The sequence below is a fragment of the Kryptolebias marmoratus genome, linkage group LG9 (genome assembly GCF_001649575.2).
Source record: "Kryptolebias marmoratus isolate JLee-2015 linkage group LG9, ASM164957v2, whole genome shotgun sequence".
Taxonomy (NCBI): Eukaryota; Metazoa; Chordata; class Actinopteri; order Cyprinodontiformes; family Rivulidae; genus Kryptolebias; species Kryptolebias marmoratus.
In genome coordinates, this window is record NC_051438.1 from 21,487,954 (window position 1) to 21,501,761 (window position 13,808).

General features: G+C 43.0%; 1 protein-coding gene across 1 annotated transcript in view; it reads right to left on the reverse strand.

The window, feature by feature from the left end:
• drp2 (dystrophin related protein 2) overlaps positions 1-13,808 on the reverse strand; it is a 174,888-nt gene that overhangs the window by 137,568 nt on the left and 23,512 nt on the right. The window contains exon 2 of the mRNA XM_017408504.3: positions 8,729-8,908. The gene's annotated coding sequence lies outside the window, so the exon portion shown is untranslated. The remainder of the gene's footprint in view (positions 1-8,728; positions 8,909-13,808) is intronic.

The window sequence follows — 13,808 nt, forward strand, 5'->3', positions numbered from 1 at the left end:
ATTTACCTGTGTTTACTTTTATTGTGGTCATTTATAAAGCTGTTGGTTGGTTAAACTAATTATCATTATTCATAATAATATACTGGAACAAAAAGTCATAGCTGAAAAAGCGTTTCATTATTCAGTTTTTATTTATGTTAGACGATGATCCGATGCATGTAAAATTAATAAGGTGACGAAACACTCCGGTGGCCCCCCCACCTAGAAAATGAATCCGGTGCCACTGGCTCAATATCCATGTTTGCGTTTGCTAAGATTGATTAGCTGTGGCTAATCCAGTGATTTATGAGATATTTGTTATTTCAATCCAATTTAAAAACACTTTATTAATCCCAAAGGGAAATTAAATGTTGTCGCTCATGATCCTGGTTTGGTCAAAGAGTTGTTATAGATGCTGATGGCTGTGGGCAGGAAGGATCTCCTATAGCGGTTCTGTCCCGATGTGTCCTCGGTCCTGATGTCCTCAAAGAGCAGCACCAGGTGAGCCTCGCTGTCCTCCTCCTGCGGAGCCATGACGGCCGAGCTCTGGAAGCTCAGGTCGGTCTTGAAGTCCTGGGCGATCTCCTGGACCGAGTGCTGGATGAGCAGCTCGGAGGACTTCTGGTAGCTGTGGATCTCCCTGAGAGCCACGGTACCGATCCTGTAGAGGTGAAGCTTCTTCGCTCCGCCGGCCAGGGCGGCTTTGTTGGCGAGCTGCTAACTGGGAGCTTTACCTCCGGTGGATTTACGGATGCTCTGCTTGGTTCTGGCTATGACTGGACTTCAGGGTTCTTCACGTTTAACGCTGAAAAGTGAAAGATGTTAATCAGCTGCTCCAGATTGTCAAAAAACACTTTGTTGCTATGGTTACGCATCATAGTAAAATGTCCAAAACCCAGCTGCACACCATACAATACCAGAGGGAATAATCATCCAAATATAAGTGATTTACATCAAGAAAAAAACAGGAATAAAGTTTTAAAAAGCATTATCTCAGAGTGAGTGTAACAGAGCTACTCCAACATGCAGCCACCTCGAGCGGCGCAGTTCTCGAAGTTAACAGACAAACACATGCACACGGACACAAGCGATTACATTATTACTCGCCCTTCATAGCAGCAGGTGATAAAAATGCCACCAGCACCGGCTAATCCTGTCGTACTTAGTGAGGGTTTTACTCGCTCTGTAAAGCTTCTTGCATCCATTTTAACAAATCCTAATTCAACAAACTCTTTCCTCATCTAAGGGTCAAATATTGACAGATTTCAGGAGGAGGTCTTTCTTTAAAGAAAAAAAATAAAAACACATTTTGTCATGAAACCTAGTATTTTGCGCCATAAACACAGTTGTGTCATTTGAGACTCTCGACGCTCTTTCAAAATCACTCAGAAACTCCACAACCTGTAATTACATCTATTGACGGAGTCTCTGCCTTGTTATTTGCACGTGGATAACGAGGTGCCGGTGCCCCGTATCAACAGAGGAGCAACAGTGTAAACACGCTGGAGTCTAGTTCAAATTATAAATGGGTCTCTGTTCTATGAAGTGGCGAGGGCAAATAAAAATGTGTGACACGTACTTTGGCAGAACTGCTCCTCTCTGATACCCTTCTTTGCAGACGCCTTCAGACCAGCCGAACGGTGCACAAAGTGCTCCACGACGCAAAAGTTAAAAACAGTCAATAAAACAAAACGAGACGTGTGAGGGACGACCTAACAATCCTAATTCCTCACACCTTAAAACCTTTCGTTTTCCATCCATAATTAGCACAAGTGGTGTTAAATTACATGACATTATAATAAATTATATAGTTGTTTTTATAATTATGCCCTCCCGTAATTTGTCCCTTTCATCTACAATAAAAGCAGTTTCTTTTCAGCAAAACTGCTTTCAATTAGCACTGAAGTATTTTTTTATTATAAATGTTATAAATGGGTGAAAAAAAACACAGAACAGTTTGAAAAGTAAGCAAACATTAAGCAGGTTAAAAAAGGATTCAAGTCACAGCCAAACCATCTGTTCCATTCCTAGTTTTCACACTTGGTGTTTGCACCACTCCAATGGTAATAGACACAATATACACATATGTCAGCAAACCACTTATTGTTGGTATTAATTTCCATCACAAATGGAAGCGAGCTCCCTCTTTGTTGTACAACTGTGTGGCCATTCTGATTCCTTCCTGTGGTCATGGTGTGTTAAGTAGCAGAGTCTGATTTATGCAGGGCGCAGGCAGTCTCCTCAACCCCGCAGAGAGAAAACAAGCCAGTGTGAGGAGCTTGTCCAAGTTCCAGGAATTAGCCGCGGAGTATCAGTCATCTTCCTCCTCCACATTATGTAAAATGACAGAACAAGATCTACGAGGAGTGTTGCTGCTGTACGTGCGAGATTAATGCAGGCCAGAAACTGCCTCCTCCTCCTCACCAGACGAGGCAGGATTCAGGGGGCGCTAAATAATCTAATCAAGCTGCCGAAGAAAAAAAAAAAAAAAAACAAGCAGCTAAACAAAATAAGCTCAGAGGTATGCTTCCCATCTTACATCTTCTTAACACGATTCAAACACGTGGGAATGCTCTGCGCGGGTCGGTTCGATCGAATCACAGCAACCTGCGTCATCAAACTAAGTCCGTGTTCGGAATCACTCCTGAGCTTTTTCTTCTCAAAGCGGGATATAAAACGTGAGCTCACGTCAGCTCGTTGTTTTACAGTGTAAATACAGATGTAGCATAAATGGCTACGAGTCTTATTTGTCTCTGTGTGGTCCTGTGATGGACGGGTCCGGTCCGGGATGTCACCCGCTCCTCTGAAACCAGCTCCCTGCAACCCTCAACAGGAAACGGCTGAAGAGGATGGATGCATGGATGGATAGTAAAATATCAACAAATGCTACCATCTACTAACATCTATTTGTGGGGATTTGGGTTTTTGGGTTTCAGTTTATTGTTTTTATTATTATCTTGTTTCTGTTTGAGTTATTGTTCAATTTAGTTCTTGTTCTTCCTGTTCTGGTTTGGTGTCACTATTCACTCCTCCTCTGTCATTCATTTGTCTACCTGCCACGCCCACCTACACCTTCCCCCGAGTTCTGGTAATCCTTCCACCTGTGCCCACTTTCCTAATCAGCTCCTGTGTTTTAAAAACCCGGTCATCTCCTCCACACGCCGCTGGTTCCCTGCTGGTTTTGGCTTGCTCCATGCTTTTTCGCTCCACGCCTTGTTTATTTATGTTTGTACTTTAGTTTCGGTTTTTGCTGCCATGTTCAGCCTTTTTGTTTATTTTATTTTAATAAATTAGTTTTCTTAAAAAATGAGTCTGCACTCTGGGTTTGTCTCTGTTTCCCCGCACCCTGACACTATTAACTCTACTCTGTCCTGGGGGAAGCATGTTCCTGCTAACACCAGGTGAAAGGTTACCTGTCCATCCCTTACTATAAAGAGTCCAACCCAGTGAAAAAATAACTCTTTTCTTCCTGTTCTTCACTTCCTGCAATGTTTTCCTTAACTTGTGTTACTTGGACGTTAGAGAAGCAGCTGTAGAAGTTTCTGGTCGGTTACTGTGAATGTCATCGGGGTTTTACTCTAAATTCAGGGTTTGAATCTTGGGCAAAGCTTTTTTTCTGTGTTTTCAGGAGGTGAACAAACTATGAGCTAAAGCTATACCTCACCAAGCAGCTCTGCTGACTAAACCTGAACCTGTTTCGATTGTCCCGTCTGAGTTTCTGTAACAGCATGAGGATAAAGACTGCTGTGGCAAAATACATACAGATATTTCTGTTCTAATGTAATTCAAATAAAGCAATTATTAACGTCATAGTTAGGTAAAATAAAAAGCATCTGTGATGTTTCTGCCACCAGTTGGATCCTACTCAGGAGTCTGTTTGATGATAATTAGAGAGCATTATCCATCTAGATTACCAAGAAGGTTAAAGTTTAGGCAGGACAACTACTTGGTAAGATTTAGATAAAACAAATCAGGTGTTTGTTAAAACTTGGGTACTGTCTGCAAAAAAACACTGTTTTGTCCAAAACTATCTTGTTGTTTCTGAAAATATCCTCATAAAACACAGAATGGTTTCTAAAAACATCTTCATACACACGACAACACTGAGAACGACCCAAACCGCTGGAGTAACCATATGTGGCGCTGTAACGCTGCCAGGAAAACACACCAAAAACAGGAAACATAAAGCTTACGTGTTGGCGGGCGAAACGTAAACATAACGAGAAAAAGACACCCTTGAGTTGTAGGTTACCTTTTACACAGGTTGTGTTCTGGCTGTTTAGACGGAAATGCAATAATGTTCTAAGTTTTGTTCATTCTTTAAAGAGAAATACTGTTTTTGGTGGCTCCCAAGGCTAAAATGATGAGAAAAATAAAACATTTCTGGACGTCACCTTGGTGCATGTTTTTAAGGTTACTCCCACTTTGTGGAAAATGGAGAATTTTAATTAAAGTTGTGCGTAAATTTCATTACTTCCTCAAAAGATTTCATAGTTTGATCATGTGGATCCAAACAGATTCCTCTGCATGACAAACACTCAAACTATGTCTGATTGAAACATTTTCAAGTTCATATATCCTCCTGACTACCAATGGAAAAAAAATATTATCCAATCACATTTTTTTAAACATTTTCCAATCTTTGTACAGTAATTACCCTCACCCCTTCACATCTGGTATCACTGGAAAGCCCTAAACGTCCTCTGTAGATACTAAAAGGAGTTAAATTAGTGTTATGAAGTGGATGGGAGACGTTCAGGTTTACAAATGTCCTCCTCAGAGGACAAATCTGAACTCCTGATACATGCAAACCCACAGAAAGTCTGCAGCTCATGGACCTAAAATCCAACGTTTGTTAGAAACCAGCGCTAACCAAAGAACTCTGTGATTATTTTATAGAACAATCAAGCTTCTCCTTCACGGACGCACTGGAGCTCAGCGGGACGCCGTGCTCGCTCAGTGTCTCGCTCTTACATTAACGGCCGCCGCAGAGAGCCCGCTCCGAACCAAAACTCTGGTCTCTAACCTCGGGGAGCTTAAATCTCAGCCCCCTCGATGACACACATGGTTTAGTGTGCAGTCATGTCAGAAACCCCATCAGGAAAAAAAATAAACACACACACACACACACAAATACACAGGCTCCAAAAAAACACTCCTGATAATTAAAATTGATTTTCTTGCCAAAGTCAGAGAAAGTATTGTTGTCGGACTTCTCAGCCATCACGGTCCTGATGAGAGGAGGAGGCAGGTAATAAAAACACTGATGCTTAAATACAACCGTGTGACTTTTCAGGTTCCCGCCGTGGGCCGGAGCAGCTTCCAAATGATGGTTTACAAGACTTAATCCCACTTGTCTATTATCTGTTTCTGTTTAATTTTAAACAAACTGAAAATCTCCAAGAACGTGATAAATCTGCATAATGAATCTGAACGTCTTCCTTTGATTCTCCAACTACCTTCTAACCTCTGCTTCTGAGCTCATTAACACAAAAAACCCTCTTTTTTAACACATATAAGGCAAAGAAAAGCTCTTCTTCCAATGCAGTTAACTACGATTGCTAATTTATTCACGACTCATTTAGCTGCCTGTAACAGCGCTCATCTCTGCTCTGCTCTGCAGACATGAAGAAAAACAACGAGTCATCGAAGTTATTCAACATGTTGTGGTTCTGAAGTTGAAACGCATTTTAGTTGTAATAAAAAAAAGGTAAATTATTGTAAAATCAATGCTGTTACTGTTAATTTTATCCTGCATGAACAAACAGGATATTGCAGCTTAATAAACAGATTCGTATATATATATATATATATATATATATATATATATATATATATATTTCCCCCAGAGAGAAGCTCAGCTTTGGCTCATTCACACCTAAACATTTAAAAACTTGCTGCAAACTTACAGGAGTGCAGACTTTAAAATGAAAATGAGAAAAATGTAAATGAAAGAAACTGTGAACGAGAAGAGAAGAATAAATAAAAGAACTGAAATAACAAAAAAATAAATAAATGGAAAGCCTGGGAGCTCTATTATTTTGTCCGTTTCTGTATATTTTATGTATTTTAGACCTCAGACGTTTTGTTATTAGCAGCTAATGTTTACCCAATCACTGAGCGTCTCAGATATGCATCTTCTTCACTGTATTTTGTCCAACATGCTGTATATTTGGTTATAAAAACAGAGGAGAGTTCTTATTTAAGACAATTCAGGCTCCGGTTTGCACAACTTCTGCCACCTGACTGCTGGTGTCGTGTCATTTCCTCCCCTCATCAATAAGAACCGAGCGTTTGTGCAGCTCTGCCAAGTCCTCACTTTGTTATTAGACAAAAAGCTAAATATATATATATATATATAAATTGCTGCCCTTACTTTTGTCACAAGGTTAAATTGCTGACAGAGCAATGTCAAACAATGGTCCACCGTCATTTGGAGTGTTTAAACTAATTACATCACACTGAAGGTTAATCAAAGCGTCCCTGAACTTGTATTCATTTTAATTCAGGTGAATCTACCCACAATGTCACCCCACCTGTTCTGGAAAAATGAATTATTTTCAAGTAAACTCATCCACAAATTATTGCAGGGTCTTGTTGATATTGTAAAACATGTAAGGGGAGATAGAAAAAAAAAGCCAGTGTTTGCTCTTCCTGGTCTGTGCAGCTTTATCTCTCTGCACGGTACGGAGCTGATTTTAGTTGCAGCGTTTGCTTGTGTCCAAGCAGAAAAAGCCTATAAAAAAATAATCCTGTACATCCATCAACCTCAGCTGCTCACCTTCAAAGCCAGGCTTTATGGAAAAAAAAGAGTAATCAGAGCTAAAATTTCAATTTTCGACACCCACACGGAGTTTTAAATCCACTCACGTACTCCGTGGGATTTACGGTCCTGCTCTGGTGTGTTCAGTTCCCAATGTTTAAATCCCATCATGGCTGTCACGTGTTGAATCTGAAACATGCCGCTCGTTATCAGGGCGCCGCAACCCTTTTCATTGCCTCCTACCTGAGCCTGTCAAGAGCCCGGCTGAGGACAGGCACCAGATAACCTCATTCTCCTGCTAACCGGGATGCTACGATACTTCCTTTAGGGCTGTTCCCGCCACAAACGTCCCCAGGTTGGTGTTCCCTGCATGTGCGCCGCAGGTTCCCAAACCCCACATAGATCCTTGAAACGCCTGACTTTACTGGTAAACCATGAGCCGGGCTAAATGCTGCTGAGTTATGTCGACAAAAAAATAAAAAATAAAGGTTTCTCCAGCTGCCTCCAGTTTGCAGCGCCACTCCCAAACCCTCCCCACAAAACAAAGTGGCGCTCCAAGACGGATGATATTTTACTCGTTTTATTCAGAGCAGTGGCCAAGGTTAACAAAAGAAAAGCAAATGCAATCAGGGCATTGATTTTCAGACAGTAAATGGCCATGCGCAGATCGATCGCGAGTAATAAAAAAAAAGGGGGGCAATAAATATAGACGCTTACAGCATAGAGCACTCTTTTCAGCTCATAACGATATTTCATTACTTCCCTCTTTGTTTTTGCCTTTTTAAAAATGGGTAACGCTTTGATGGAGGCGGCCAGCGGAACCAGGAGCTTTTCCAGCCTCACGTTTTTCCCAAAGAGGGGAACTTTCTCCCCAGCTTCAGACCTGCTGTGAGCCAAACTGTCTTCGTTTTTTGGGTTTTTTTTTTAAAACTTAAATGCTTAAGTCATCACTTACTCTGCAGAGAAACACGATTCAACTGTCACCTGGTAAGGAACAAAGTCAACCACTGGAAAATTACCACCTGTCCTTGTCAGTCATTATGTCTTTCGTACGTGGCGAGACCAAGCGCGAGCCCGAAACTGTTTGAAAGATGGAGCAAATGACTGCTAAAAACAACGTTAGGCTGAGCCGTCCAGCTTGAAATGAAGCGTAAAGGTGAAGCTGCAGTCAGAGCGACAGGGGACGGTCGTCTGACGGCGTTTAGAGCCTTTTAAAGGTAAAGCTTGGGATGCAAAATAGGAGCGTCCTGCGCCGTTTTACGCCCACACCACGCGCACGAAAAACGACGGTTTGCAATCAGCAACACGTGAAAGACTGAAGGTCAGCTACGGAGGACGCTGTGCTTCTCGGGATTCATTTTACACACCTCCAAGCCCAGACGAGCGTTTAATAAAGAAGAGTTCTGGTTTTCTCTGGTGACCACTCTCTCATGATCGGCTTCACCCGAAGCACCAACTCTAGCCTCACAGATTGCATTAATTCATCGCGGCGTCGGTCGAGCTCGTCTTTTGGAGGAGCTTACACCTTTTTAATAGGATTTACAGGCAGGGAGAAGGTAGGTCATCGTCTTGGCTGAATTAATGTTCACTTCCTCCTTTGGAGTGGAAGTTTGGAAAGCCTTAAAATCTGCTTCCAGATGTTTCATTTCAACATCACAACATTCACGTCCATCCAGGGTGGAAAGTCTTGGATTTCCAAGATATTTCACCGGTGGCGGGAGAGTCAGAACATTAGAAAGTTCCTCACTCCGTCTTTCAAATGATTCTGGAAGAACTTGAAAGAACAGTTTTGGTTTTTTTGTATGTACGTTGTATGTTTTTCTTTCCCAGTGGTGTTTTGTGGAATGCACATGAGCAGTCAATGTCTTCGCCCACACAGAAACACCAAAAACAAAAACGTAAAGCTTGCACTGTCCGGATTTGGACTTTTCTTGTGTTTTATGTAAACAACCCTGTGGAATATTTGTCCCGGTCACCTGTTCCTACCTGTAATTAACGCAGGTGTTCCCTGTTGGGCTCGTCGGTCTCGGCCTTTATATTTAGTCCCTCAGTCGTCCGAGCATCAAGCCGCCTTTCGCTCCCCGTGTTAGCGCTCAGTTAGTCCGAGTTCTGCAGCCGGGACTCCGGTTCCTGTTTGCCACGGCGAAGCTGACGTCCGGCAGGGTCCTGTTGGGATTAAAGAGAAGATTTTTGGTTCCAGCGCTCTGAGACCGTCTGAACTCTTAAAACTCCAACTCGCAATGAGCACACAACGAAACACAAGGGTGGCTTTCAAGATTTTTTCAAATTTCTTTTCAAAAACTAAAGTACTTGTGCTCCTAGAACGACACTTTCCTATGAAACAGTAAAAAGAAATGTGCATGTTTATAAAACCCTCCCATGTGAACGGCCCCGGTGCGTGTAGTTAGCGTAGCACCACAGTTTGTTTTGCTTAGAAAATAGCCAGAATATACAAAACTTTTATATATGCTAAACTAATAAGGTGTAAAGGTACACAGCGTTCACTCAGTCTGAAGAAGAAATCTGAGTTTAACTTGTTTCAGATGGCTGAAATTCACTATTAAATGTACCCCTTCTGATTGGCTGTTAGCTTGACTCTAAGTTTTGTTGTAATTCTTCAAACTAAGATTGTTCTTTTTAAAGATTAACAAACTACCCATGTGTGACTATCTGGTCCCACGCACGACTCGCGTCCCTGATAATGATTACATATAAGATGGTTCCACGCCACTGCTCACCGGGTTAGTTAGGATCACTGCAGTGTTTTCTTCTGATAAGAGGCTCGTCTCTGCTCGCTTTATTAAATCAAAGAGGCCAAATTTTTAAATTATTTAGATATTTATTTATTTATATCCCCCTGAACCTTGCGCGACTCACATTTAAGTTGCCGGTATATCATATTTACATAACCCTATCTGACTTCAGAAGTCTTCAGGCATCAGAGGACAGAGAGATGAAATAACCTTCCTGAGACCAAAGGCCTGAAGAGCGTCAGATCAGTCGGCTTTAAATTAGAGACGCAGCGCAGAAAGCAAAGCGCGAGTGGCCCCTGAGCAAGACATCTTGGAAAGAATAGAGTTCTTCCGCTGCCAATTCAGTTAAGCCCTGCGCAGCAAATTTCACACAGCGCTGATAAAACACTCCGAGACCCCATTGACACAGACAATGCCTTCAATTAGGAATAAGCCACGTTTTGTCCCCGTTCCCTTTCATCAATGTCCCAAATAGAAGCAAGCCCAACTGAGCTGTGAGCAAAAAAAACACCGTCGGAAACAAACACAAACTGGCTGAGGAAGTCCGATTGAAACCTGCCTGGGACCTGCTTGTTATTAAAACTGTGTCTGTAACACAGATTTAAGTGCTCCTCGTGATTAGGCCTGTTAAATATGTGAGGAGGACGTGGCACAATGGCACTAGTAGGCTGCACCTGTCACCCTCTCATCCACCCCTCCTCCAGTTCCTGTCAATGACTGCAGCTCGCTTCATTTCCATGTCCCACTCCAGCGCTGGATTGATGAATAAAAAGACATCAGCGGTGAATTAATGCTAGCTTTTATGGGGAGGGGGAGGAAAATGAGATGGATTATTTAAACCAGGCTTTCAGCTCATTGAGTTTTACGGATTTTGTGCGTTCTTCGTTTTAAGGTTTCGCATCTGGAAGCCTCACAACATATTGGTGTCATCATCTCCACCAGTGGAGCACGCCGTCGGCTCAGGCCCTTCTACCTGGCAGCCCGTCTGGGTGCTGAGAGGAGAAACTGAGCTTAATTGAGGCGCAGTTTGGGCAGCCGTCTCAAAGCGCCTCTCGCACCATTATCGCTCGCTTCCTCGACACTTAAACACTTATTAAACAAACTGACTTAGAGGCTTTGCAGCTTTGATTTTGGATTTCGGATGTTCGATCGCTTCGTCTGGAGCTCTAATACTGAATCTTCCCTGGCGCGTGGAGTCAACCTGCTCTCGGTTCAGGGAGAGTTTGGCCACGGGGAAGTCGAGAAAACCGCAAAAAGCTGAGCATTACCAAGAGCTCCTGTCAAAACACGAGCACTTTAAAGTGAGAGCTGCCCCGTTCTGGTTTACTAATATCTGGTTTGCAGAAATGCGCTGCATAAACATGTTCTCCCACTTCAGCTTGTCAAACAAGGAACCCAAACTTGCATCTCTTGAATGAGAGGACTCCAGACGCCACACCGCCAACATTCAAAAAGGAAGCGCTGCACAGACGAGAACCGACACTGAAGGGCTGGCTTTGCTGAGGCTGTGTCGGTCTGTTTTTGTCATTTATAGGATTTGTTTCATTAAACAGCATATATACTGTATATATATATATGTAATCTGTGGCCTAAGAATAAAAGTGTAGGTTTATTTTGCCAGTTTGAGCAGCATTTGGGCCAGAAATAAAGGCCAGAAACCTGTTGGATTTGGAGGTCGGGGTTGATGAAGCCAGAGGGGTTCCAGTTTCTCTCACCTGGAAATCCAAACATCTGACTTCACACACCATTAATAATCTGAGTGAGGGAGTAAAAGCGCAGCTCGAAATGGACACGGACGCACAGGACAGCGGGAGCTGCACCGTTCCGTGACCTCCTCACCCTCGAAAAGAGTTGACGCAGAAAGAGCTGCGGCACTCCGCGAGCAGAGGCTTACTATCATTCTGCTCCTCACGCACCGCAGTCAGTCCCTAATCCATCTAATAACACCCACCCACCGCCTTCCACCCCTTTTCACAACTTGAAAGCACCGTTTTACCCATTACCCTTCAGCAGGAGCTGCCCTTCTCTGGACCACACTGACATTCAGACGCCATTTGGAGCCATTAGGCCACCGAGGTCAGCACTTAACTTACATTTTCACAGCTTCGGCATCATTTTCTGCCCTTTCTTCTTTCGTTTTATCATTTCTTGCTCCATCATTGTTTGTTGTGACACACTGCACACTGTGCCCAACAGCTCAGTGGAAAAGGGAAAGTGTGTGTGTGTTGGGGGGGGAGGAAAGCCAGAAGATAGAAAGGCGACATTTTGTGTCATCTTTGTGATGAATTGAGGTTTTTTTCTCACAACCCTGCGAGAAGTATCTTGATTGTTTGGGTAAATGATGGGATAGAAGCCAGGAAGATGATGATTTCATTGCAACATATCATTTTTAGCAGGTAAAACATGTTTTTTTTTTTTACAATTAGGGTTCAACCATCTTTATAATGACTGAAGAGAAACTTTACGTGTCAGGGTGGTTTAAAAAACATAATATCAAGACAAAAATGCATCTAGAAGATTGAAAAGCAGCTTTATTTTCTGACTGTCACAACAGCATTTATTTATTTTCTTTGTTTGCTACTTTTTTCTCCTCATGCAACTTTTGTTTTTCCAACATATAAAACCATGCAGTGCATTTTAACGCTACTATCTGCAAACTGCGCCTTAAACAGATGCAGGTGCACGTAATCGTGGAGTAACGCGTCTCAGAATGTGCTACAGCGCTGAAGCAACGTGAGAAACATCACCGAATATCTGCGTGGATTCATACAAATGAATTGGGCTCTTTTTAAACATTAATTTTACACATCTTATTCCCCTCTCGGTTCGTCGGCAGCGAGATTCCACCAGGGGAGATTCTGGATTTCATTTACCTCTGCTAATGTGGAGTGATTTATAACGCTGAATGTTGACTTGATGAGTGAGTAAAAAGTAGATTAGCTGAAATGAAGCACGGGCTTTAACTGGGGGCTGAATATTCATTGCTGCGTTGGAACAAAAAGAACATTTGACTTGCTGGGCGTTCGAGTCGCACCTTTTTGTTTCTTTTCGCTCCGCCGTTCGAGACGTTTCCCAATTGATCCCCTCTCCTGAAGCGAATCCCGGCAGAGCGAGGCCGTAAATTAACTTTAATTTCCAAACCGCGGAGTGAATGTGACTTTCGTTTTATATTATTTATTATAAGCAGCTACATCACACTTCAAAAGGTCTCAATAAACCAGCTGGCAAGCTTTTTGAGTAAATACGCAGCATTGCGCCGAGCAGACTGCAGCCCTCATCGCCTGGCAACTTCCCACAGGCTGCTATTGCTCATTCACAGCTCCGTGAGATGTCAGGGTTTGGCGCTTATGAAAATTGAACTCCAAACTCATCCTTACCCCAGGCCAAAAAGTGCTGAACAATGCCTTGTCATTTTCACACAGCAGAGAGACTAATCTGCGGAGTGGAGCAGGAATCCACAAACTGAATGTCACATTTTTGATGTATTAACCAATAGGCCCGAGGAAGGGCGTGTGTGTGTGTGTGTGTGTGCTGCTGCTGTAGGTGTGGTGAAGCTAAAGAAAAGGGAAAAACTGGGTAAAGAAAAAGGCTGAAAGGTGGTCGCTTCCCCATCCCATAATCCAGAAATTAATTTCGGCGGGTTATCAAAGTCATTTCAGGGTTGGGGAGTGAAGGAAGAGCAGGAACAAAAATTGCTTTCAAGTCCTACAGATCAGCCCCTCCGGATAGCGCAGACTGGGACGCCTCTCCTCCTAATTAAATCCCCTCGATGTATTTAAAATCATAAGATGTAATTAGAACATTTAGTTTCGTTTAAAAAGACTTGAATTTCCTCCCTCCTACATGCCTGGGTTTAATTATATTCAGCATCTCGCAGAGGCCTGACAGGAACAGAGTTGCTATAGAGATGACCATGGCTGAGCTGTGCTTGGAAATCGTTCAGAGAAGTCTCTCTCTCTGCGCACACACACACGAAAAAACAAAAAATACATAATGCAAACAAGCTGAAGAAGGAGACTACCTCTCCATCATTTTGTGCTGTTGATGTACGAAATGCAAACAAACGCATAAAGTGCCACGAGCTCCCAGCCACAGACAAACAAGCACATTATTCAATCACGTCTTGCACAGACACCAGCCGCAGCAGAAGCACTCGGCTTTGAAAAAAACTTCCCCCCCTTTCCTTCCCGTCTGAGGCAACTTTGCCGCTCCCTTTCTCGCCTCCCGAAAGGTGTCTTCCTCGCAGCGCTGCCATGGCGGGGAGCTATGATGAAGAGGAAGAAGATCTCTCTGCTGTCTTGATGGCGCCTTTT